The sequence below is a fragment of the Rhinopithecus roxellana genome, chromosome 1 (assembly GCF_007565055.1).
Source record: "Rhinopithecus roxellana isolate Shanxi Qingling chromosome 1, ASM756505v1, whole genome shotgun sequence".
Taxonomy (NCBI): Eukaryota; Metazoa; Chordata; class Mammalia; order Primates; family Cercopithecidae; genus Rhinopithecus; species Rhinopithecus roxellana.
In genome coordinates this window covers 150,988,945-151,011,845 of record NC_044549.1, presented here as the reverse complement: position 1 = coordinate 151,011,845, position 22,901 = coordinate 150,988,945, and the positions used below count along the sequence as shown (strand labels likewise).

The following is a 22,901-nucleotide window of genomic DNA, read 5'->3' as shown; positions in this document are numbered from 1 at the left end:
CATGAGTTCTTACTGAAGAAGGATTTCACTGAACAGAAAGATATTTTCGGAAAGACTATGTAAAAAGATTAGTACTGAAATTTGAATCTATACATTTGTTGAACAATGATTTAAACATATGCAAGGATTAAGGTGACAGAAGAGAATGTAAATGTTAAATGCCTGGGTGGGAGAGTGATAAGTATGGTAATTTTCTCACTTATAATACCAGGAGTTAAAGGATATTTTCAATACTTCAAAATAAGTAATGTGAGTATAAATGTATTTAATATCTCAAAGGAAAACACTACAAAGATTATGGAATTAATCAAAATCAAGTGGATAAGAGGAAAAAGCAGTATGAAGAAAAACAAATATACTAATTCCATGATGGGTTATAGTGGAGAATCAAATACAGTTTGAAGAAACAGGGGATTTAGGTTATAAAAATTATATTAGATCAAGAATACTAACTTTCTAATGAGCAAAAGCAACTCTCTCTCTCTCTCTCTCTCTCTCTCTCCCCCCAAAGTAAGCAAAAAGAAAATACAAAAAGCTTTAAAGATGGAAAAGCATAACATGAAATTCTATGGTAGAATTAAAATTAAATATATCTCCCCTATTGATAGTTCCATGAGGGAAAGGATATCTGCTTGTTTTGTCCATTGCTGTGTCCCCAGCACCTGGAACATTGCCTGGCTCATGACTGCAGGCAAAAATTTCTTTAAGGAATGAAATTCATACGGCTAAATTCACATATTAAAGAAAAAGGCTTTCAAGTTACATCAAATAACAAAACCAACTGTTCTTAAGTATATCTTCAATCAAAAAAGAGATCAAGACCAAAATTACGGGACTTTTAGAGACAAATAATACAAATACATTGCATCAGTATTTATGGGGTACACTTGAGGCAGTGTTCAGAAAAACAAATCACTGCATTAAATATTTATGTAAGGGAACAACTAAAAAGAAAAGCACATTAAGCATTCATATTCAAAAATTTATTTAAAAAATCATGAAACCTAAGGAAAGTAGAAGGAAGAATATTGCAATGATTAAAATAAATTGATGAATGAGAAACAAAACGGTAGGACTAGTAAATAAATACAAAAGTAGGCTCTTTGAAAAAATATAATAATACAAATAAGTTTTAGCTGCCAGGATATTTCAATGTTGGTACTTAAGGAAGATAAGTTTTGCTGTGGGAGCTGTCCTGTTCATTATGGGATGTTGAGCAGCATCCCTAGCCAGATGCCAGTAGCTCTCCCCTTCCTAGTTCTAACAACCAAAAATGTTTATGAACATTGCCAATTTTCCCCCTGGGGGCATCAAAATTGTTCCAATTGAAGCACAAACACCCAGTATAAGAAATAACAAGGAAGTAATGATCAGGGAAAATGTTAAAAATCAAAGGCTATTTTAATAAACTCTACAAATTAATATGAAACCTGAATAAAATTCATAATATTAAAGTAAAATTAACAAAAATAGAAAATCTAATGTATGAATTTCCAAAGGAAGAAATTTGTCAAAATCCAATCATCTCAAAAACAGTTAAACCAACCTCCACTACAATGCTGTTTGACCCTTCCAGATACACTTGACCACATAATTTAGAAAAAGAAAATAACCTCAGAAAAAGATTAAGAAGACAAAAATTAGTATTATTGTTTACAAATGCAATTTAATTTTGCTGATACTATTGTTTACCTGGAAAGAAACGTGTATTTTACTAAGCAACTATGAAAAATAGTAAGAAAATTTAGTAGGTTAGCTCAGTATAAAATCAAAATAGAGAAATCATTTTCCTTCATGTATACAAATAACCTCTGTTATAGAAGAAGATCATGGTGGAAAAATACAAAATATTCAGGAATAATACTGATAGTATATTTTCAGGATCTATATTAAGAGACTATCAAAATACTTCTGATGGACTCAAAACAATACCAAGTACTTAAACAGACAGGTTCAACTTCATAAAAATATTAATCTTAAGTATATTTATAAATAAAACACCAACAGAAAATTTGAGAGAATTGAAAAACCTAATGCAAGCATTAATATAGAAAACAAAATCAGAAAGAATAACTAGGACGATCATGAAAAACAAGAGTAATTTGGTGTGGGATGTGGGGATTAAAAGTAGAGGTAGACCTGCTGTTATTAAAAAAATAAAGTAAAGCTACAATAATTAAATCAGTGTGTTATTGGCACTTGAATAGATAGTCATGAAATTGGAACAGCCTGGTAGTACAGAAGTCCAAATAAGTAAAGCATATATGTATATTTAAGGTAGCATTTAACACTAAGGGGAAAAAGATAGTTTATTTAAAATACTGTGGTAAAATATCAGGGCAGCTTTATGAAAAAAAAAAAAAAAAACTCAAGATAAATTCCCTGTACAGTATATGCAACCTAAGTATAAAATTTTAAACAATAAATTTACTTTAAGCATTTTAATGACTTTAAATGACAACGGAATAGGAAGGTATTCCTTAGTAGGAGATTTTAAAATCACAGAAACTATAAAAAATGATTAATAAAAAGTTAACATCATTATGTTGTTGAGTCTGTCAAACACACGGTACTTATGAAAATGCAAAAATTTTTATATCACTTAAAATGCCATAAACTAATCAAAAGGTGAAAATTGGGAAGCATTTGCAAGGGCTAACTTTCCTAATATAAAAGGCTTCCTTCAGAAAGATAAGTAAAAGACCAAGGTCCAAATAAAAACAAAGGCAAGGATAGGTGACAAGTAACACAAAATTAAAATAAAATCGGCTGTTAGCTATTCTGTTACAATATGCTAAAAACCACATATCATAAATGAAGTAAAAATTAAAACTACAATGAATAGAATTTTTTTAGCATCTTTTTAAAATTACATAACTCACTGTGCTAGTGAAAGTGCAGAAAAATTGGCACTGTCGTGACATATATTCCTTTATTGAGCATAAATACTTACTATATCTAGGGAGATCGATTTGGCATTATCTAGCAAACTTACAAATATTCTGCTTTCTGTTCTACTTGTAGAAATTTACTCTGCAGATACACTATAAAATGTGCAGAATATTGATGTGTAATTATGTTATTTATAATAGCAAAATATTGAGGCAAACTTTCAGAGATATGGGACTGATGAAATCATGTATGTCACAGTCTTTGGTATAATAACACATAGCTTTAAAAAAATACAGAAACTCCCTGTGTACTAATTTGGAAAAATCTCCAAGAAATATTAAGTGGAAAGAGCAAAATGGAGTGATAGTGTGCACAGTGGCTATCTTTTCTAACAAAGAGAGGTAAATAGATGTATCTGCTTTTACGGGTATAAGCAAAAAGTAATAACAGCAACAACTCCAGCTGACAAATAAGAAAATTGTACTATTGATAGCCTACAGAAAAGAATGGATACAGATAAGTGGGATGAGATTGTTCAATTTATCTTGTATCTTATGGTTGTGAGTTAAGTGAATGTATTCTCTGTTCAAAGGGAAATAAACTGTTTAAAAATAGTTGACAAAAGATTATTATGATAAACATGAAAGAAGATATGCACAGTATGATGAACAAATGCTGACTCTGAAATCCAGAATACTAGCCCACATGAGTCATATTTTGTTAATTTAAAATTCATGTTGACAGAGGAACACAACAGATGAAGCTAGTAATGCAGCTTCACCTTACTGACCCAGAGCACTTCGAGTCTGAGTTTCCTCTGGACCAAGTGGTTATCTTCTCTATACAGGCTGGGGATGCTGTCTCCCAAGCATGCAATAACCACCCCTTTTGAATATTCTAATTCCAACACTCATTGCAACTACGATACTCTTTTCTTCTCAGTGTGAGCCTCAGAAACAATTAAGCACAAAATAATCGTGCATTTGCATAAGCCCAACTTACTGTGTTTTTTTTGTTAGTTTGTTTGCTTGGGATTTTCTTTGGGAAGCAGAAACTTGTTTTGTTGCCCAGGCTGCAGTGCAGTGGCATGATCAAATCTCACTGCAGCCTTGAACTCCTGGGCTCAAGCAATCCTCTCATCTCGGCCTCCCAGGTAGCTAGGACCATGAGCACATGACACCATGCCTGGTAATTTTATTTTATTTTGGAGAAATGGTGTCTCACTATTTTACCCAGGCTGGTCTCCAACTCCTGGCCTCAAGTTCTCCTCCTGCCTTGGCCTCCCAAAATGCTGGGATTACAGGTGTAAGCCCCCATGCCTGGCCAACGACTTACTGTTTACTCAGCAAACATTTATTGGGCATCAATTAGCTATTGGCATAATCATAACATTTCCTCCTATGTGTGAGCATCAGAAATATTTAATCAGGAAGTAATTATGCATTTGCATAAGCACAATTTACTCTTTAGTCAACGAATACTTAATGGGCATCAATTACATGCCAGGTAGCATGGAAGGTACTGGAAACAGAGAAAGACATGTTCCTTGCCCTTAAATAATTCGCATGGTAATCATTTTTCAGGGAGACAGGAATATAATAGAATTTAATACAATTTGGTCTGTGTTAGAATAGCAGCCACAAATCTTAAGTATGGCAAGAGGCTAGGAGAAGGAGGTAGTAACATTGCCTGGGGAGACTCAGAGAGGGCTTTACAAGACACAGGAAATTTTATTTCTACGAGACTGTCTAGAATTATAAGTGACAGGCAACAGAGTCCTTGCTTTTTTGGACCCTAATGCTAAAAGACTGAATAAATGTCATAGTAAAAAAGTGATTAGTAGGACAAAGTTCTAAGTTCACATTAAACTTCAAAAAACATTTAAAAACTTAAAAAAATATTAAAATTAAAATGGAATTCCTAGTTCCTTGATATCTCATCACATTACAAAATTCTGTTTTTAATAACATCAGAACATAAACATAACTTCAAAACATTTACCAGAAATAATAGCTTTAGTTTTAAAATGGTTCCTCTAAAAGCACGTTCCAATTCAAGGCAAGTGCTCACAAACGAAAAATATGAATTATAACATTTATCTTTTTAGAATTTTAATTACATAATTATTTAGTATGAGTTTATAAGAAAGGAAAGCAAAAGAATCACCGTGACAATAGGTGACATCAATAACTACCTGGAATAGTAAAAGGGAAAGAAATTAATCTTTAACGTAAGTGGAGTAAATGTAACTATAAATGGGCCAAACATTATACTGAATTTACTGGTGCTGCCCATGGAATCCTGAAAGTCTTAATATGTTATACATAGATATATACTTTCCTTGACTGAAGATTGTAAGTACTTATTTTTTCAGATAGTATGTAGGCTTTTCCAGGTAGGACCTGGTTCTAATTGACATAAATATAAAAGTGATAAGAAAGCCTAAAGCTGCCAGGTGTGGTGGCTCATGCCTGTAATTCCAGAACCTTGGGAGACTGAGATGGGTGGATCACCTGAGGTCAGGAGTTCTAGACCAGCCTGGCAAAGATGGCAAAACCCCATCTCTACTAAAAACACAAAAAATTAGCAGGGTGTGGTGGTGGACATCTGTAATCCCAGCTACTCAGGAGGCTAAGGCGGGAGAATCACTTGAACCTGGGAGGCAGAGATTGCAGAGAGCCAAGACTGTGCCACTGTACTCCAGCCTGGGTGACAAGAGTGAAACTCCGTCACAAAAAAAAGGAAAGAAAGAAAGAAAGAGAGAAAGAGAGAAAGAGAGAGAGAGAAAGAGAGAAAGGGAGAAGGAGAAAGAGAGAAAGAGAGAAAGGGAGAAGGAGAAAGAGAGAAAGAGAGAAGGAAGGAAAGATAAAGAAAGAAGAAGGAAGGAAAGGAAGGAAAGAAAGAAAGAAGAGAAAGAAAGAGAGAGAGAGAAAGAAAGAAACGTACAAGAAAGAAAGACCCGAACGAAACCCAGAAAGAAGACCTCAGAACGCAAGACTCCGACACGAAAGAATGAGAAGGAAGGCACTGGCTGTCGGACGGCCCCACTGCCTCCTGCCGTCCGGCGCCCGACTGCCCCCCGCCCCCCGCCACCCGCAGCACGCCCTGAAACCCGCACGTCCCGCCTCCCTGCCTGACGTAAGGAAGGAAGGAAGGAAGGAAGGAAGGAAGGAAGGAAGGAAGGAAGGGAAAAGATCCTAAAGCAACTCTCAGGAAACAAAACAGAATGTTGAGGAAAGGAGACTGGTGATGTGCAATGGTGCTAAAACTTGCTGATGGGAAACATTTGCCTAGCACAAACCCAAATCTGTAGGCATGCTTGCAGCCTAATCCCAAATAGTCAATAAGCAGATGTACTCATCTGCCATCTCCAGAGACTTCAGCACCGAAGAGTTGTTTCGCCATTGTAAAGTATCCAATTGGTAATTTTACTCTTCTACCTGGCTAAAAAACATTCATTCAGTTTCTACTAGCTTAAAGGTTACTGTATTTTGCAGTCACCCATGCATGCAATTAGATATGGCTCAATGGACTCTGCTCACCTCACAAGCATGAATACAATATGATTTAAAGGTCAGCCAACTTGCATTCTGTCAAAAGAGCATAAGGAGAGAATTTCAGCTATGTGGGTCTATACGATGGCACACATTTTGCTGACAGTTTTCTGAATCCACACCTAGAGATCACTGGCAAGAGATGATGGTCCAAGATCAAGAATCCAATAAATCATTTCATTATATAGTTATTGATTCTACCACATTTAATAAGGAATGTATGCAAAATTGAAGATGTTAAGTCTGGGAAAGATTTATGGAAAAGACCGTTGACAGCTTCTGTGTGGCTTCCAGGAGAGATTAAGGCCAAAAGAGTGAGGTAGAATTTTGCTCTAAATAAGACTTTACCAATAATAAGGGATATTGAAAATGAAAAGTATTTAGCTTCTGAAAGCACTGTTCCTGACATATGGTTAAGCCAGATGGTGGATTAACACATATTGTAATGTCTAAAAAATTAGAACTTTTTAAATTGGGGCCCATTTACTGCTTAAGAAATTAAGCTATCTGACCCTTCAAGGTTTTCTTATTTTATTCTCTATGATCAGCCATGAGAGTTCTAAAGGGGGAATAAAAGGTGCAGCAAATTTTATCTTGTTCCGTAATACTATCCAGAATCAATGGAATCAAACTATGAACACCTACTTCCTCAAGGACAAATTTCATGAAACCATTAGTTATAATACACATGTTCAAAGGAGCTGAGATAAAAATCACAAATGGCAAATTAATAAAACAGCCATTAAGGAACTTAGACATACTTAAAGTATAATTGAACTGAAACATGACCATGGAGAACAACCTTGACAGTATGCTATTTGAAGCTATTTTCAGATGTATAGATGTGGCCCAATATGGTACTTTTCATGTTCTTCATGCAACTGCTTTCACCTATCCTGACATCTTTGAGTTATCTGAATTTAGGAAGTATCACTATTCATGTTGCACAAGTACTAACACTGAATATACTTATCACATTCTCTAGAATGTGGCTTTAAGCTATCCTGGGTATTCAGATCGTTAAGATTCTTAGATGATCCCAAAGTTTCCCTTTAATTATTTGTAACAGTCTTCTGGACTAATAATACTTATAAAACCTTGGGAATAGCCTCTGTAACATAGTGAGACCCCATCTCTACAAAAAAAAAAAAAAATTAGCCAGGTGTGATGATACATGCCTGTGGTCCCAGCCACTTGTGAGACTGGGGCAAGAGGATGACTTCTGCCCGGGAGTTCCAGGCAGCAGTGAGCAGTGATTACACTACTGCATTCCAGTCTGGGCAACAGAGAGAGACCGTCTCAAAATAAATATACAAATATATAAAACCTTAAGAGTTAATTCTCTAGAAAGCATTTTATTTTAGCTTAACACAATTAATTTGATCTATCACCAAATCCTACCTGTTTGATGAGCCATATTTACTATTGCCACTTTCTGTCTACCATTACAATCAGTGATTACTTTCTGTCTACCATTACGATCAGTGATTACTCTCTGTCTACCATTACAATCAGTGATTATTGATCAGGTTAGTGAAGAATTCTGAATAGTTTTAACAACTGTTTGGGGGCCCAAATTGAGACTTGATTAACAAATGCAAAAGAGTCATGATAAACGAGTCAACCCTGACCAAGATGAAACTGCTGCAATTATTACATAATGAAGATGGTAGCTTTCTATTGTAAGGGCTATGTAAATGCAGCACACTGTACTATTATTATCATAATAATCACGAGTTCTTTGAGGAAGGGTATGTAATATAACTCCCATCCATGGTCCCTAACAGAATGTCTTTCACAAAGCAGATGTTCATTAAATGAGAGCTGAATAATAAAACACTATTATAGAGAACTCAAGTATGAATCTAGTATTTCATTTTAAAAACTTGCCTAATTAGACTTACATACAATACTGCATGCAGCAGCTACTTGATCAACATGTGTGTAAAATATTAAGTTTGGTCAAACAATTGCTCTGATTCAAACTTGTGATATAATTCCTGACTCAGCCCCCACAGAATATTTAAAATATAGTAATACAGTAAAAGAATTTTTCCACCACTTCATGAGCAGTCAGTAGGGTCTTGAATGCTACCTTTCAATATGCAATTAAAGGCCTTAGGAAGAGAGAAGTTTCTTTTTTCAACATGGAGAATCAGGGTCTTAAGAATGACTTTGTGAAAACTCCAGCTTTTGTTGCTAGGGAATATTGATTGTTTTTCATGGTGCTTGTAAAGGCATTATTTGCCCTGATTCTTTTTTTTTTTTTTTTTTTTTTTTTTTTGAGACGGAGTCTCGCTCTGTCGCCCAGGCTGGAGTGCAGTGGCCGGATCTCAGCTCACTGCAAGCTCCGCCTCCCGGGTTCCCGCCATTCTCCTGCCTCAGCCTCCCGAGTAGCTGGGACTACAGGCGCCCGCCAGGTCGCCCGGCTAGTTTTTTGTATTTTTAGTAGAGACGGGGTTTCACCATGTTAGCCAGGATGGTCTCGATCTCCTGACCTCGTGATCCGCCCGTCTCGGCCTCCCAAAGTGCTGGGATTACAGGCTTGAGCCACCGCGCCCGGCCTATTTGCCCTGATTCTTTTGATGAGTTGAGACTGTTCACACAGTAACTTCGGAATAGAAAGAACAAACCCCTCTCTTCCTCTGGTGGCACTTTGCCGTCAGACTACAAAAATGGGAGAAGCATGTGAGGTGACCTTCTCAATGTTGTCTGAACAATGAGGCAATCATTACAACTCACATTCTATCAATTTTTATGTGACACTGACCAAAGGCAGTTTGAGGCCCCTTTCAAACAGTTTGCATCAAACAAACAAACAAACAAACAAACAAAAAACCTTGAATGGCATTGTCACCAGGACTACACTACAACAAAAACCAACTATTGAGAAAGGCTGGTGTCTAACTAGAAGACAGGATTGCTTTAGATATGGAAGCCATTGCTCTGATATTTTAAAATATTTTTAAAACAACATTATGATTGATTCATTTATATAGTCAACTCTATTCTGCTTAGTACTCGAAGTGTGCACTCATGTGGATAATCTAAAACATTGAGAATTCAAATTACATTTATATTAAATCTGACATAATAACCTAACGTTTTAGGGTATGCCTAAATTTGCCATTCTATTTCCGTTTATTCTGGTAACTTTTGAATTTGGTTCTCTGGCCCTGGAAATGCCACATTTAGCCACAGAAAAACAGTTTTGATTAGGGGATAGCATTAAACATTAGCTAGTTTAGTGCACACTCAGGAAAAATTACAGTCATCATTTTGATGAGTTTGGCATAAGTTATGGTCAGCACAAGAAAACAGGGCACCTGTTCATATTTGGTCACCAGAGAATATTCTGCATTTAATTAACCACTTGATATTTACACCTTGAGAAAAAAATTATGCCACAATACAAGCATAAGTGTTTTTGATAAATATTCAAATATTAGAAAAATAAATTAAGATTTAAATATTTCAAGTCTATTTCAGCCATAAAATTCTGATCATACTCTTCCTATCTACCTAATTCTTGCTAACAATAATTCAAATGACAATTCTGATATATTTAGAACATTGCTTTTAAAGACTTTATCAAACAAAAAATAGAGGATACCTATAGCCTTCTTTTTCTGGAGAATCAAAACATAGTATAAAATGGAAGCTTTCTTTGTGCTGTAAATAATTCAGTACGTTATGGGGCAAATAAGTCTAATTTGAAGGGTTTTTTTAAATTTCTGGTAGACTAGAAAGGAAGGACCCAACTCGGATGTTCATCTATTTAAAATCAAACATAGAAGATTAAATTCACACAAGCCAAAGAACACGTGGACCTGGACCTTCCAGAAAGAGCATAGAGTTCTAAATGCTGAAATCAGGTGAAGCATACTTAATTACTAGAATCCAGAAAGAGCAAAAGTGAGACATGCTATTTTATTTATTCCAGGACAAAATATGCCATTGCCTATGATTGTGGGTTTTGGATAAGAAAAATTAAAAGTCTTAAGCTGCTTGTGAGTCAATAATGGAGCTACTGGGGCACAAATCGGTATCCTTTGTCACTCTATGGAAACTCTTCTGTCTCACAACTCACTTTTGTCTATTGATCAAATATTTCAGGGCCTTCAAACTCACATAACATGTTTCTCCTAGAAAGAGCTACTTATCTTTTCCTAATTAAGAGCAGGGAGTGCACCATGAAAATGTTGTCATTGATGAGAACCCACTTTGATTCTGAGAGCGTAAGTTGTGCTTTTCTGCTTCAGTCATGCTATGTATTGTCTATAAGTCTACTATACTACTATACTCCTAAATTTGGCTATAACAGGTGTGTCAGTTGATTCACCAACTTTCAAGAAATGTTTGACACTATCTACTAAAGCTAAACATAGCTAGCCTGTGACTGTGCAATTCTATTTTTATACAAAGTCCCAAGACAAATGACTGTATATGTCTACCAAAAGAAAATGACTAGAATATGTTTAGCAACTTTATTCATAATAGCTCCAAACTGAAAATAACCCAAATGTCTATCATCAGGAGAATGGGTAAAGAAATTGTGGTATATACAATACAAAGGAATACTACACTGCAATAATAATGAACGAACTAAGATGTACAAAACAGCATGAAGAAAATCAGATATTTTTAGTTGCATGAGAAAAAAAAAGCCAGATACAAATGGGCCCATGTAGTATGATCCTATTTATATAAAGTTCAAAAACAGAAAAAAAAAAATATGTGTAGAAAACAAAAGGGTAGTTAATTCTTGATGGAGAGCTTTGTCTGTGAAGGAGCATTAGGAAAACTTCTGGGAGTGGTAGAAGGGTTCCAAATATCTGCATAGTAGTTACACAGGAGCTTTACACATTAGATTTGAGCACTTTGCCTATAAATCATTCCTCACAAGAAGCAATATCATTATTTAGGATTTAGTCTACGCTAGGTATTTATATAAGAACTAGTGATACACCAGCGAACAAGATGATAGAGTAATTGCATGTTTAATTTTTTTGTGTGTGTTTGTGTGTAAGTCTTTTTGATACAGATTGAGCGTTATGTAAAGTCAGAGACCTGTCTGACCAAATTTTGTATTCTCTAGGATGAGAAAATATTCAGGCTCTTAGGAAAGAATATCAGCTGGGTGTGGTGGCTCATGCCTATAATCCCAGCACTTTGGGAGGCCAAGGTGGGCAGATCACTTGAGCTCAGGAGTTCCAGACCAGTCTGGCCAACATGGCAAAACCCTGTCTCTACTAAAAAATACAAAAATTAGGCAGGAGTGGTGGTAGCGTGCCTGTAATCCCAGCTACTGGGGAGGCTGAGGCTGGAGGATCCCTTGAACCCAGGAGGTGGAGGTTGCAGTGAGCCCAGATCATGCCCCTGCACTCCAGCCTGGGTAATGGAGTGAGACTCAGTCTCAAAAAAAAAAAAAAAAAAAAAAAAAAAGGAGAAGAAGAGAAAAGAAGAGAGAAAAGAAAAGAGAAGAAAAGAAAGAAAAGAAAAGTTTCCTCCAACTCTAGAGTGACTGAGGAAATAAAAGTGTATGTACCTATGTTGGTTGCTTCTAACTAGAATCAATGTCTCTGTCAAAGTGCTTTCTGCTGCCAACTCTTTCACAAATAATCACTTGTCTTCAAGTAACACAAAGATCACCTTAATTTTGATTAACGTCAGCTATGGTAGAAAAGAAAAAAACTTACTGGATAGTCAGGAAAAATACTCTGAAAAACATTACTTAATTCACATGAGACATATATCTCAGCAAAATTAAAAGAAAGAGCCCCTAAAAAGATTAATCATAATAAAAAGCATTATATCGAGTATGCTTTTCACATTACTGCCTTTCTAAACATTGCTCTCATTATACCCTGGGGAAACTGATTTGGTCGTAATGCCAAGGAAAAGAAACAATAGGAAACTAAATCATATCAGTTGTTTAATAAAACTGTTGAAATGCATATCCTTGAAAATGTATTTATGAATTGATCAATGGATCCAGAGGTTATTTCTGACCAACAGCATATAAAACATATCAAAAATCATTGGATCTCCCCACTTTTTACTGAAGGAAAAATATATGCGGACTTTGGATGAAGAGATATGGCCTGATTTTGCAAGCTCCTAGGATCTGAACTCGCCCTCTCAATTGCATACTTTACGAAAGTGCTCAGTCACCTCCTTTCAATCTCCAGAAGATAATATTTCTGAGAGCAGAGAGACCATTTTATTGATGTTGGGCTTTTGCTCCTAGACATGGAACTAATCCTATTAAAGAAGAGGGAAAGGGAAGGAGGAAATAAGATGATATTGAGAAATCATGACTCCTGGCAAGAGTAATGTGTATTACATAAGTATTTAATAAAAAAATATGGCAACAGGGCGAGAGGGATGAATTAACAACACAACTCTCTCATAAAAGGCTACAGGAAGGATTAATAGAAATACTACTCATAGACCATGTATCAAATAGCTGAGCACATTATAAGACTTCAATAAAAGGTAATTTATTGTTAATGTTAGAGAAAAGTTTAAATTATTAATATTATAAATATTGTGAACTTTTCCCATTGCAATCATTCTAACAAAAGCCAATGAACAGAGCTGGGGGAGAGGTATACTAATTAAAATTAGGATCTATCAGGGGAGAGAAAACATTTCAGAGTTTTACGTATTAAGTGCATCCTGAGTAAGCTGAGTTATAGGGGAAGAAAGTGTTAATGATACCTAGAAAGTTTAAATTATCAGTGCACAATGGGGATCATGTTAAAATGCATATCATAGAATAAAGTTTTCCAATCAATTCCAATTCACGTTTGGTATAATAAAATAATTAGATATCTGTTTTACATATCACATGTAAGCACAACCTGATCCTCTACTATTATTTCTTTATTATTTGCAATCTCTGACTAGTCATCAATGTAAACCTAACACTTTATTAAAACAGAATTTAATAATGGTATTTGTCAAAGTTTAAACACATATTTCTCATGCCTGACCCCCAAGCGGTTTTTAACATGAAAGAAATACATTACATTTACTAAACATAGCCATGCACATACATTTTCCTAGAGATGTGTCTATTATTAAGTCTATGGAACATCTCCAGTGGCCATTAATGTCTTTCCTGAAGTTATATGGCATTTCATGAATGTACCCACCTGGCAGGACTCTGGTTGGCATTCCAAAATAAAGAGCTAAAACATCCCATTAATGAAATTGATAGTGCTTTTTGACATCGTATCTGGTGGGGAGGGAAACTGCAAGTCACTTCTGTCATGGTTTAACTTCTTACGCTATTCCAGATGAGGAATTCATTGTCATAAATATTCAGCTTCATGTCAAAGAATAGTGAACCCAGCTAGTTGGTCTTTGTCCTGTCCTCATCTTCTGTCATAATTCTTACAACTAGCTACAATGAGACAGAGTCTTACTTCCCATACAAATTAGTCATTTACTGTGATTTCCTGCTTCTGACTTATAATTTTGCATAATTTTATAATTGTTAAATAATATAAACTTTCAATAATCTAACCAAGTATACATCGTTCCTTTTAATCTTTTGATACTTTTGCAATAATTCATTGTCTTACTGATTTGTACCCTCTATTCAAATCTACTTCTGCATTACTATTATCGCACGTGCACACACACACACGTAAACCTATAACCAACACACTTGTTACTGTATAGATATTTACATATTTTATTTTTACTTATAAAAATAAATTGTACATATTTTATATATGTACGTATTTTAAGTAAAATATGCATGTTAACTTTCTTTAAAAATGATGTGTTCTATACTAATTTGCATGTTATTTGGTATGGTATATGCCATATATTTAAACCATTTAATGTCAAAAAAACTTTTTGACATCAAGTTGATCTTGCTCCCTTAAAAATGCTCTATCTTTGAGTCACTTTAATTAGACCGAAATGAAATCGTTTCCTTAGGCAACAGCATAAAAATAGTAAAGTAGGTTTTAAAAGTCTTATTGAAGAATAATTTCAAGTACAGTTTTATTTGACAAAATTATTTGTGGAGATAGCAGAATAGATGGATAATGACCATTCCTAAACTCAGGCAATTTGAACTGAGTTTTCTTGAGCTCTTGGACTTTCGTTTAATTAGCTTGGATCTGGTTAGTGACTATACGGAAATTAATATTTGTTTTCACCATCACTAGTTTCCATGTCTGGATTTCAAGAATTATGCTCCTCAGAAAAATCTCACCCTTCAGTAGCTGTTTCCCATAAGCTCATAAATTGTAATTATGCTCCCGCAGACTAAATGCAAAATCTTACTAGTGCTTGGTTTTTGTAAAACTGCAAGAGAACTCTGTGCAGATAATATTACGAGACTTGGTTATTCTTCAAAATATTAAACCAGTACCATTATTGCTACATGCCTTTTCTAATTTTCCTACATTTTATCAGATTAAATAAGTACCTTCCCATATCTTTTGGGGGTAATTTTATTAGTATCAAAAGCCCTGTCAAAGTCTCAGCATTAGCATTTAGCTATAGAACCAGAATTTTCAATTCATGTCCTAGTTTTGCCACCGTGTTATTTAGACCCAATTTCCTATTCAATAGCAATCAAAACATAGCCTGTCCATCACCAAAATGATCTCTATATCAACATCAGGGAGTGACAGACGAAGCTCTAATCCCTATATCAGTTGCACACATATTGCTTGTAATCATGCTCATCCCTGACTTTTGAGTAATTTCTCTGAAACCCTTATCCATCATTATCCTGGGATTTTCACTTCTTAAAGAATAGGTTTCTCCATATCTTCTGTTCAGAGCCATTTTAACTTCCACACATGGTGCAGTGGTGGCTACATGTAGTTCATCTATTTCATGAAACATATTTTGGTGCTGATTTTGCTGATTGGTTGAGTTAACCAAATGTTCTAGTTGACTAGGGAGAGATTTTTGTTTGTGTTTTTACTCTTAAGCATGAAAATACTACTTTGCCAGAAGTCTCCCTTGGAAGAGTCTTTCCATGGTCACAGGAAAACCGGCTTTCTCCTCATTTCATAACAAGGAATACAAATTTACACTTTATACAAAATTAGGGTGAGCAACTTCTAAATGATATTATTCTATTTTTGAACTTCGGCTTGACTTCTGAGAGGGCTTGACATGCAGCAAATGTCTGAGAATCAAACTCCTAAATTCCAATCCTTACCCTATCCTGTGTGATTCAGGACCAGTGAAGCTTGCATATTAGTAAGGTAGTGGTAAAATTAAAAAAAAAAAAAAAAAAAAAAAAAGCAAAACGAACAGAAACTTTACAAAGTAAAGATTGTTTTTGTTTGTTTGTTTGTTTGTTTGTTTGTTTGCAGGGAAGAGAGGAACCAGGAAAATTTTGCATGAGGAAAAATATAAGACATGATAATAAATACAATTTTAAAAATAGGGCTGGGTGCAATGACTCATGTCTGTAATCCCAGCAATTTGGGAGGCCAAGGTGGATGGGTCACTTGAGGCCAGAAGTTTGAGATCAGCATGGCCAATATAGCAAAACCCCATCTTTACTAAAAACACAAAAATTAACCAGGTGTGGTGGTGCACATGTGTAGTCCCAGCTACTCAGGAGGCTGAGGCAGGGGAATCACTTGAACCTGGGAGGTGGGGGTTGCAGTTAGCTAAAGTCACGCCACTGCACTCCAGCTGCGTGACAGAGTGAGATCCTTTATCAATAAATAAATAAATAAATAAATAAATAAATAAATAAATAAATAAAATAAACAATAGCAGTTAACATAATTGATTTAAACAGTATAGTTTGTTTGTAATAAAAATGTATTTAAAGCATAAACAGTATGGAATTGATTCATTTTTTTTTCAAATTGGAGAAGGTTAATATTGGATACCTTAATCTTTTGCTCTGTGGTAATCCATATGAAGATTTAAAGGTTTTTGAAGCATTTTATTTTTATACTATTAAGGAAAGTATAAAAACTTCTGGGTGACTCAAAAGCAGATTAACACAAATGGGCAGAGTGATAACTAGAAGTTCCTCAAGTAATGATATATGAAAGAAATTCATGTTCCACATAAAGAGAAAGAAAGCAGTGAACAACGACTTGTGAAAAATCGTGTTTCTATAAATCTTTGAATATGATATGCTGTCATCAATGCTTAGCAACTGAAGAAATATGCGTCACTAACGAATCAGATTTTATTAAATGTGCGTGTTTGCATTTGCATGTATATTTATCCCCTTTATCTGCACTGCCATCACTATTACTTATGTAACTGCAGTTATTCAGTTAAACACATCCTAATAGAGAATATAAAATCATTCTCTGGAGAATCTAAGCAAATTACTTGGTTGCATTTAAGATCCATCATGAGTAGCTTTTCCTGTGTCAATTCATTATACCCAAGGGCAATTCGTCTATTTCATCCTGTTTCAAGGTCATGGGTTGAGCTTGATTAATATGACTGCAAAACAGAATCTAAGTGGAAAATATCGGTCTAGTATCAGAAAATGTTTTGCTAAGAAACTGAATAGGGAAAGCTTCATAATGAAAATACTGCATCATAAAATAACAGTTGTATTGGAATTTCAAAAATTATTTTGGGGGTGATGAATAAGAACTATAATAACAATAGATGTTAAGGCTATGGTTTAATGGCTGTAAAACAATTTTCTATATGTAAAACATAGCTGACAATATATCCATAAAATAGAGAAAAAAATGAATTGAGTGAGCTGAGCACAATTATGTTATTTAAAAACTCCAGAAGCATTAGATTGGAACAAGGAAATTCTAAGCGTATGGGTAAAATGCACTAAGTCTCTGACATGCCCTGTATAAATATTCATGGCAATAATTTTCCCATGAGAGGAAAAAAATGTCTTAGGAAATGTCTGTAAGTAGAAATAGGGGTGGTTTTGTACTTTCTTTCGCTAAAGAAATCTGTAGATTGAGGGGAGTTTAAAAATATTTCCTCAAAGAAGAAACAATCAAAAATCCCCTCTTTTTGTATAAGATACAAAAATACAATAAATATGTTCTTACCACAAAATAGTGGAAATAGTTGAACTTTAGGTAATGGTTGAAGGAAAAGTTTGCTGAAGCATAGGATGCAGCAATGAAAATAAACGGGGTGTGGGATTTCACAATCAATGATTCACACCTAGGACTAACGCCAGAATTCTTAATAGTTAGCTGATCTCGTAGGTGGGATTCTACGTGGCATTCTCATATATGTCTCTAACGGCTGAATGTCTTCATTGTGGATGCTTTTGCTGACAGAAATTACTCAGTAAAATATGTGGACTAAGGCTAAGTTTATACTTTGCTGTTACATCTTTTTTTTTTTTTTTTTTTTTTTTTTTTTTTTTTTTTTTTTTTTGAGGCGGAGTCTCTCTCTGTCGCCCAGGCTGGAGTGCAGTGGCCAGATCTCAGCTCACTGCAAGCTCCGCCTCCCGGGTTCACGCCATTCTCCTGCCTCAGCCTCCCGAGTAGCTGGGACTACAGGCGCCGCCACCTCGCCCGGCTAGTTTTTGTATTTTTAGTAGAGACGGGGTTTCACCGTGTTAGCCAGGATGGTCTCGATCTCCTGACCTCGTGATCCGCCCATCTCGGCCTCCCAAAGTGCTGGGATTACAGGCTTGAGCCACCGCGCCCGGCCCGTTACATCTTTTTTCTTCCCCAACCGAATCTTCTGTCACTTGAAGCTTCTCTGCGATAGTAATCAATAACCAATCTCCAAACCAAAATCATCATGTCAAAATGTCCCTATGCCTAGCAAACTAGTTTTCCCTTTGCCAAGTACAAAACCTTCTGACTTGACAAACTACAAGATACCATAAAAGGGTAGTTTAGGCAAGTGTACCTCACAGGCATATTCATCTATATTTAGCTATTTACAGCATACCTGACTTTCCCAAATATGTTGTTTGCCAATGAAGACAAATGCTATATTTTAAACATCTTTGATCTCCCACCAAATTTTTACTGTGCCCAACTAGTAGTGTTTATTTAGTGGCTAAGAAATCACACTAAATTGGATTCTGTTCATCCTCAACTTGTTAAAATACATAACAGATCCTTGGACTGGGATTCTTCCTGCCTCAGATTTCACAGTAGAATCAACCCAGTGCCTACCATAATACAACCCGCATATTACACACATCTCCATATGCAGAATTTACACATGTGATGCGGGAGAACACATTCCATGACTGTTGGACCTCTCAGGTAGCACAAGGTATAAATAGAGGTCCAAGGGTCAGAAATAGAATTTTGGAGAAAACCTGTTATCAGATTTCTCCAGAGAAAGCGACTGCTGTGTTGTGAGTCCCCTTTCCTGCCTCTGTGGAGGGAGGGCTGAGAGGTGTTATCTCTCTGCAACAGAAGGACACAGAGGACAGGGCCCTGACTCATTTCTTACAAAGTTAAACTTTACTAGGCTCTAACCCATGCCAGAGAAATATATACAGAGACTGAAAGTCTGACTCGCTGCTTTGATAGCAGAAACAGACAGGAGAGTACCGCCGTATGGAGATAGGGTACAACCCCCAGAAGTTGTGAGAACCAAGGATGTATAGGGTTTTATCTGGATCAGATGTAGGTCAAGACAGATGGGGGTGGGGAGTCACTTTGGATAAGCTAAACTGGGGTACAGGGATCAAGGGACCTCACCACAAAGAGACTGGCCATACACCGCAGGGTACGCAGGGGCTGACGAAGGAGCCACAAAGGAATTATCTGCAACAGAAATGTCAGTTAAGGGAACTGCGGGTGAGAGAATCCAGAAAGGAATCTTTAAAGATTCCATGAAAACACTCATGAAAGGAAAAAAAGATGGCTTTTATATTGGCCTGGTCTACCTGAAAACCTCAGCTTCAAACATCAGCCATGGATGGCCGAGGGTTTATGAAGCCACCCAGGTAAACAAGAACTGTACTATTTTTACACCTTCTCTGCTCTACACATCACCTTGGTCCCTGTAGAGCTAATACAGCATCTAGGTAGTAAGAGACTCTAAGAAAGAGGAACTAAAGCTATACCTCCATTCCCAACCACAGGCTTCCGCACTCAAGCAAACCTCACCTGGGGGAGGATATAACTGTTGATTACACAAGCTTTTAAGTTTGGATTAATACCTTGGACTCCATTCTAATTACTGAATTGGCACTGTGTTTTGTTTGTGATTTAAAGTGTCTGTAGAGCTGTGGAGATGTCATGGCTCTGCCAGAGGTTATGTCCAGGAACACATGAAAATTATGCCACACTGTAATACAGTGCAAGGAGGACAGAGAGAGAAAAGAAAATTTGTTTTGCTTATATCATGAGCTTATGTCAAACACACTGGTTACAAACAGATGAGTTTTTTAGTTAGTTAAATGAATTCTCCCTACCTAAAGTAATTTATGTAGAGTCAGACTAGGAAAACTCAATATGTGATATCTCCAGCAGCCTGTGGGCCAGTCTGAATTGTTTGTGCTTTCTGGGGAAAGAAGCGTGTGAAGAAAAAAATAGTGGCAGTGGCCCATGAAAATTCTGCCTTATGGGCTGTTTTCCTGAGAATGTTTCTAGCTGATTTTATTAAGGAGGGGGACTGACTGTCAAAGACAACAGAGGTGCCCCCTTAGTACTTGAAGAATTAGAAAATGTGTTCAGATAATAGCTTGAACCCCTAGGTGTGCCAAGAGGAAGGGAGACAGCAGGCTCTTAAACAGTGTTATTAAAATTCACACTTATTTAAAACACAGTAATTAGCTAACAAACCTTGGTGACAGACTGCTATGAATTTTGTGCTAACTCCATACACGTAAATTAAACCATTCCAAGTTCCCCACGTGCAGCTTTTGACATTTGTTTTGTACAAGTATGCTGGCCGTGGGGAGGCATAAACTTTGCTTTTAATTCCTTTGGCAACTGAGCTGTGGATCACTTTGTTAAATTTCTTGAAAGAGATTCAAAAACACTTTTTTGAAGACAAAAAATGTCTCCATTGCGTGTTAAGCTCTAAAATGTATTCTAATATGAGTAGTTTTCAAAATGGTTTTTAGATCTGACTGCAGACAGTAAAATATTATGTAATTATGGTATATATAGTCACGTGCCACAAAACGATGTGTTGGTCAACAATGTACTACATATGAGAAGACGGTCCCATAAGAGTAGAATACTATATTTTTACTGTACCTTTCTATGTTTAGATACACAAATATCACTGCGTTACAACTGCCTACAGTATTCAGTATAATACCGTACAGGTTTATAGCATAGGAACCATAGTCTATACCATTAAGCCCAGGTGTGTAGTAGGCTCTGACATCTAGGTTTATCTAAGCATACTCCATGATGTTTGTTCAGTGACGAAATTGCCTGAGGATGCATTTCTCACATGTATCCCAATCATTAAGTGACACGTAACTGTAATTTTTTTTCCAATCAAGTGCTCCTCTAGTTGCTTTGGATAAACTCATCAAAAAGTAGATAAAAGCCCCTAAGAACTACTCCCCCATACACACACACACACATCCTGCAGAGAGGGAGAGAGAAAGAAAAGACGTCAGATTTCAAGAATTTCTAAAATGTAAAAAGTGTCTCTAACAAAAAGGCATAATACCTCAAAATTAAGTATAAAATCAAAAATTTTACTTATCAGCCTTTTCCTTTGAATTACGGTCATTAGCATAAACGCTCTGGTTCTCTTTGGGCTATTTAAGCATAGGGTTTCTATTTTTCTACTGTGTACATTCCCTGCAAGCCTAGCAAAATAGTGAGTATATAATAGGTGCTCAGAAAATGTAGGATTGAATCAAACAATATGGCAGGAAAAACGGTCCATTTTAAAATGTTGAGTATGACATTATTTTGAGTAACTAGGTAAACATTAATTATTTCATAAACAATTATTTAGTATCAGGGCACTGATTGATAAAAATGTTTTCTAACTAAATTGGGACTTAGCTTAGACCTTTCCTTACTGAAAATACAGTCTTTGACTCTGCAGTATTAATCCCGTCAATGTCCCATCCCAGAACTACAGAAGAATCAGAATCCATATTTTAACAAAATTCCCAGGTGGTTTATACATGCATTACAGTTTGAGAAATGCTAATTTATACTCCTGGTTTTCAACCAAAACTACTTGTTACAATCATCTGGTGTTCTTTTAAAAAATATCAAAAAGGGGGGGGGGAAAGAAAAGAAAAAAAACCTATTCCTGGGCCACACTCCAAACCAATTAAATATGCATATGAGTCCAGGGATGAAGTATCCTTTTTAATGCTCCATGAAGTTCTCAAGTGCAGCCAAGTTGAGAAACATTGGTTTAAACACAACAACGAGATATGCTGGCTATGCTGGAATTTTCTGAACTAAATGAAATTGAGTTTTGAAATTAAATCAGAGGAAATAAACTTCCAATACTGTTTATCAAAACTCCAGTAAGACATTACTTAATACCTTACAGATGTTGGGACCAAATGGAACGGCACTTTAGTCTAAATATGCACTCTAAGGCTCATAAATGCAGTTCAACAAAACATCCTATTCTTCCTCTTCTTTGAGGCAAAATCATCTTAAACAGTTAACATCAGTATGCAGACTAAAACTGAGCTTCAAAGTTCTGCAAAATTAAAGCAAACTTTCCTTACTGAGCCTAAAGAGGATCTAATGTTGTGTCATATTTCATCTTTAAAGCCTGAAACAGTTTTCCCTTAGGAAAAATCAAATGAATCAATTCTCCCATCAAGTAAACTAAAATCTCATTATGACTTAGATTCTTGTTAAAAATTTGGCAGAGTATTCCGATTTGTTTTCATAAATCACCATAACTATATAGCACATCCAGAAATCTCCAGAATGAATAAATATTCTCCAAGCACACAATAACTAAATTGACCTAATATTTTGTGTTAATTCATACCATCAATAAAATGACTTTCAAAAAGGAAACCTTTTCCTAAAAGCTAAATAATACAATTGCCTGGGTATATCATATTTTTTGACAATATTGATAAAACAAAAATAAGAGATGATTTTTTTCACATTTAATGTGGAATCCCAAAGGGTCTAAGCAAAAAAAGCTTGCATTCATAATAGATAAATCAGGAATGTAGAAAATATGAATTCTATTTTAATTCTGGAGAAAAGGGTAAACAAAAATTCGAAAAGAGGGTAATTAAAATAATCAAAATGATTTATTTTCTTATTTAGTCCTCTAATCAACCTAAGGAAGTAGCTATTATTACCCCCACTTTCCAGAAGAGGAAACTGATGCACAGACAGGACAGATACGTTGCCAGGGTCACACTTTATACTTTATTGAGTAGAATGTTAAAATGACCTGACTCCTAGAGCCTTTGCAGTCAGACAGACCTCCACGAAAACCTCTAATATACTCCTGGTTATCAAGACTCTACTTCTCAGCCAACAAGAGTGGAATTCCAGAAGACTAGCCCTAGAAACT

General features: G+C 35.7%; 1 protein-coding gene across 4 annotated transcripts in view; it reads right to left on the bottom strand.

Annotated features, from left to right (window-relative positions):
* Nucleotides 1-22,901, bottom strand: part of FGF12 (fibroblast growth factor 12) — a 593,021-nt gene that overhangs the window by 87,665 nt on the left and 482,455 nt on the right. The window lies entirely within an intron of this gene.